We start from the raw sequence: 5,500 nt of genomic DNA on the forward strand, positions 1-5,500 counted from the left end.
AATGAGTGTGATGAAATGACAGAATCAGAATTCAGAAGGTGGGTAATGAGAAACTTCTGTGAGCTAAAAGAACATGTTCTAACTCAATGCAAAGAAACTAAGAACCTTGAAAAAAGATTTGAGGAAATGATAACAAGAATGGACAACTTAGGAATATGAGTGAATTGATGGAGCTGAAAAACACAACACGAGAACTTCACGAATCACGCACAAGTATCAACAGCCGAATTGACCAAGCAGAATAAAGGATATCAGAGGTCGAAGATCAACTCAATGAAATAAAACAAGAAGGCAAGATTAGGGAAAAAAGGGTAAAAAGGAATGAACAAACTTTCCAAGAAATGTGGGACTATGTGAAGAGACTCAATCTACATTTGACAGGTGTACCTGAATGTGACGAAGAGAATGAATCCAAGCTGGAAAATACTTTTCAGGATATTATCCAGGAAAACTTCCCCAACCTAGCAAGGCAGGCCAATATTCAAGTCCAGGAAATACAGAGAATGCCACAAAGATATTCCTCAAGAAGAGCAACCCCAAGGCACATAATTGTCAGATTCACCAGGGTTGAAATGAAGGAGAAAATTTGCTAAGGGCAGCCAGAGAGAAAGGTCGGGTTACCCACAAAGGGAAGCCCATCAGACTCACAGAAGATCTCTCAGCAGAAACCCCAAGCCAGAAGAGAGTCGGGACCAGTATTCAACATCCTTAAAGAAAAGAACTTTCAACCCAGAATTTCATATCCAGCCAAACTGAGCTTCAGAAGTGAAGGAAAAATAAAATCCTTTGCAAACAAGCAAGTTCTCAGAGATTTTGTCACCACCAGGCCTGCTTTACAAGAGCTCCTGAAAGAGGCACTACACATAGAAAGGAACAACCAGTACCAGCCACTCCAAAAACATACCGAATGGTAAAGAGAATCAACAAAATGAAGAATCTGCATCAACTAATGGGCAAAACAGCTAGCTAGCATCAAAATGGCAGGATCAAATTCACACATAACAATATTAACCCTAAATGTAAATGGGCTAAATGCATCAATCAAAAGACGCAGACTGGCAAATTGGATAAAAAGCCAAAACCCATCGGTGTGCTGTGTCTGAGAAACCCATCTCACATGCAAGGATACACAAAGCCTCAAAATAAAGGAATGGAGGAAGATTTACCAAGCAAATCGAGAGCAAAAAAAAAAAAAAAAGCTGGAGTTGCAATTCTCGTCTCTGATAAAATCGACTTTAAAGCAACAAAGATCAAAAGAGACAAAGAAGGACATTACATAATGGTAAAAGGATCGATGCAACAAGAAGAACTAGTGATCCTAAATATATATGGACCCAATACAGGAGCACCCAGATACATAAGGCAAGTTCTTAAAGACTTACAAAGAGACTTAGACTCCCACACAATAATAGTGGGAGACTTTAACACTCCACCGTCAATATTAGACAGATGAACCAGACAGAAAATTAGCAAGGATATCCAGGACTTGAACTCAGACCTGGAACAAGCAAACCTGATAGACATTTACAGAAGTGTCTACCCGAAATCCACAGAATATACATTCTTCTCAGCACCACATCACACCTACTCTAAAATTGACCACATAATTGGAAGTAAATCACTCCTCAGCAAATGCAAAAGAACGGAAATTGTAACAAACAGTCTCTCAGACCACAGTGCAATCAAGTTAGAACTCAGAATTCAGAAACTAACTCAGAACCACACAGCTTCATGGAAACTGAACAACTGGCTTTTGAATGTTGACTGGATAAACAATAAAATGAAGGCAGAAATAAAGAAATTCTTCAAAACCAATAAGAACGGAGACACAACACACCAGAATCTCTGGGACACATTTAAAGCAGTCTCTAGAGGAAAATATATAGCAATAAGTGCCCACATGAGAAGAGTGGGCACTTATTGATCCAATATTGACACCCTATCGTCAAAATTGAAAGAGCTAGAGGAGTAAGATTTAAAAAAAACCTCAAAACCTAGCAGAAGACTAGAAATAACTAAGACCAGAGCAGAACTGAAGGAGATAGAGACACAAAAAACTCTTCAAAAAAAAAATCAATAAATCCAGGAGCTGGTTTTTCAAAAAAAAACAAAAAACAAAAAAAAACAAACAACAAAATAGACAGACCACTAGCCAGATTAATAAAAAAAAAAGAGAGACAATAACCAAACAGATGCAATTAAAAAACGATAAAGGGGAAATCACCAGAGATCCCACAGAAATTCAAACCATCATCCGAGAATATTACAAACAACTCTATGTAAATAAACTAGTAAGCCTGGAAGAAATGGATAAATTCCTGGACACTTGCATCCTCCCAAGCCTAAACCAGGAAGAAGTTGAAACCATGAGTAGACCAATAACAAGATCTGAAGTTGAGGCAGCAATTAAGAGCCTACTATACAAAAAAAGCCCAGGTCCAGATGGGGTTCACAGCCGAATTCTACCAGACACACAGAGGAACTGTTACCATACCTCCTGAAACTATTCCAAATAATCCAAAAAGAGGGAATCCTTCCCAAATCATTTTATGAGACCAACATTATCCAGATACCAAAACCCGGCAGAGACTCAAGAAAAGAAAACTTCAGGCCAATATCCATGATGAACATAGACGCAAAAATCTTCAATAAAATACTGGCAAGCCGATTGCAACAGCACATTAAAAAGCTTATCCACCATGATCAAGTAGGATTCATCCCGGGGATGTGAGGCTGGTTCAACATACGCGAGTCTATAAACAGGATTCACCACATCAACAGAACCAAAACAAAAACCACATGATTATCTCAATTGATGCAGAGAAGGTCTTTGACAAAATTTAACAGCGCGTTATGCTAAAAACTCTCAATAAACTAGGTATTGACAGAATGTATCATAAAATGATAAAAGCTATATATGACAAACCTACAGCCAATATCATACTGAACGGGCAAAAGCTGGAAGCATCCCCTTTGAAATCAGGCACTAGACAAGGATGCCCTCTTTCACCACTCCTATTCAATATAGTATTGGAAGTTCTAGTCAGAGCAATCAGGCAAGAAAAAGAAATGAAGTGTATTCAATTAGGAAAGGAGGAAGTCAAACTGTCTCTATTTGCAGATGACATGATTGTATATCTAGAAGACCCCATAATCTCAGCCAAAATCTCAAACTGATAAGCAACTTCAGAAAAGTCTCAGGATATAAAATCAATGTGCAAAAATCACAAGCATTTCTATACACCAATAACAGACTTAAAGAGAGCCAAATCAAGAATGAACTGCCATTCACAATTGCTACAAAGAGAATAAAATACCTAGGAATAAAACTAACAAGGAATGTAAAGGACCTCTTCAAGGAGAACTACAAACCACTGCTCAACGAAATAAGAGAGGACACAAACAGATGGAGAAACATTCCATGTTCATGGTTAGGAAGGACGAATATTGGGAAAATGGCCATACTGCCCAAAGTAATTTACAGATTCAACGCTATCCCCATCAAGCTACCAATGACCTTCTTCACAGAACTGGAAAAAAAAACCACCTTAAACTTCATATGGAACCAAAAGAGAGCCCACATAGCCAAGTCAATTCTAAGTAAAAAGAACACAGCAGGAGGCATTACACTACCAGAATTGAAACTATACTACAAGGCTACAGTAATCAAAACATCATGGTACTGGTACCAAAACAGAGATATAGACCAATGGAACAGAACAGAGGCATCAGAGGCAACACAACATATCTACAACCATACAATCTTTGATAAACCTGACAAAAACAAGCAATGGGGAAAGGATTCCCTGTTTAATAAATGGTGTTGGAAAAACTGGCTAGCCATGTGCAGAAAGCAGAAACTGGACCCCTTCCTGACACCTTACACTAAAATTAACTCCAGATGGATTAAACACTTAAACATAAGACCTAACACCATAAAAACCCTAGAAGGAAATCTAGGCAAAACCATTCAGGACATAGGAGTAGGCAAGGACTTCATGACCAAAACACCAAAAACATTGGCAACAAAAGCCAAAATAGACAAATGGGACCTAATCAAACTCCACAGCTTCTGCACGGCAAAAGAAACAGTCATTAGAGTGAATTGGCAACCAACAGAATGGGAAAAAATTTTTGCAGTTTACCCTTCTGACAAAGGGCTGATATCCAGAATCTACAAAGAACTAAAACAGATTTACAAGAAAAAAACAAACAAGCCCATTCAAAAGTGGGCAAAGGATATGAACAGACACTTTACAAAAGAAGATACACATGAGGCCAACAAACATATGAAAAAATGCCCATCATTACTGGTCATTAGAGAAATGCAAATCAAAACTACATTGAGATAACATCTCATGCCAGTTAGAATGGTCATCATTAAAAAATCTGGAGACAACAGATGCTGGAGAGGATGTGGAGAAATAGAAACACTCTTACACAGTTAGTGGGAGTGTAAATTAGTTCAACCATTGTGGAAGACAGTGTGGTGATTCCTCAAGGATCTAGAAATAGAAATTCCATTTGACCCACAATCCCATTACTGTGTATATACCCAAAGAACTATAAATCAATTTACTACAAAGACACATGCACACATATGTTCATTGCAGCCCTGTGTACAATAGCAAAGACCTGGAACCAACCCAAATGCCCATCAATGATAGACTGGACAAAGAAAATATGGTACATATACACCATGGAATACTATGCAGCCATAAAAAAGGATGAGTTTGTGTCCTCTGTAGGGACTTGGATGAATCTGGAAACCATCATGCTGAGCAAACTGACACAAGAACAGAAAGCCAAACACCGCATGTTCTCATTCATAGGTGGGTGTTGAACAATGAGAACACGTGGACTCAGGGAGAGGAGCATCACACACTGGGGGCAGTTGGGGAGGGTTAGGGGAAAGACAGTGGGGGGTGAGGAGGGAGGGGAGGGTGAGGAGGGATAACATGGGGAGAAATGCCAGATACAGTATGCACCTAAAGTAAAATAAATAAATAATTTAATTAAAAAAAAAATAGAAGAAATGACCACTCCAAAAAAACAAAACAAAACAAAAAAAATTAAGCTCCAGAGCAGGGCACGGTGGTTCACGCCTGAAATCCCAGCACTTTGGGAGGCTAAGAGGGGTGGATCACGAGGTCAGGAATTCAAGACCAGCCTGGGTAACATGGTGGAACCCCATCTCTACTACAATACAAAAAATTAGCTGGGCATGGTGGCAGATACTTGTAATCCCAGCTATTCAGAAGGCTGAGGTGGGAGAATTGCTTGAACCCAGGAGGCAGAGGTTGCAGTGAGCCGAGATTGTGCCACTGCACTCCAGCCTGGGTGACAGAGTGAGACTCCATCTCAAAAAAAAAGAAAAAATTAGGCTCCAGAGAATGAACTGTACATATAACCTCTCCCTTCCTCCATCACTCAGTTTCTCTTGTGTATGTATATGTTACACACACACACACACACACACACACACACACACACACACACG

The sequence above is a fragment of the Callithrix jacchus genome, chromosome 8 (genome assembly GCF_049354715.1).
Source record: "Callithrix jacchus isolate 240 chromosome 8, calJac240_pri, whole genome shotgun sequence".
NCBI lineage: Eukaryota > Metazoa > Chordata > Mammalia > Primates > Cebidae > Callithrix > Callithrix jacchus.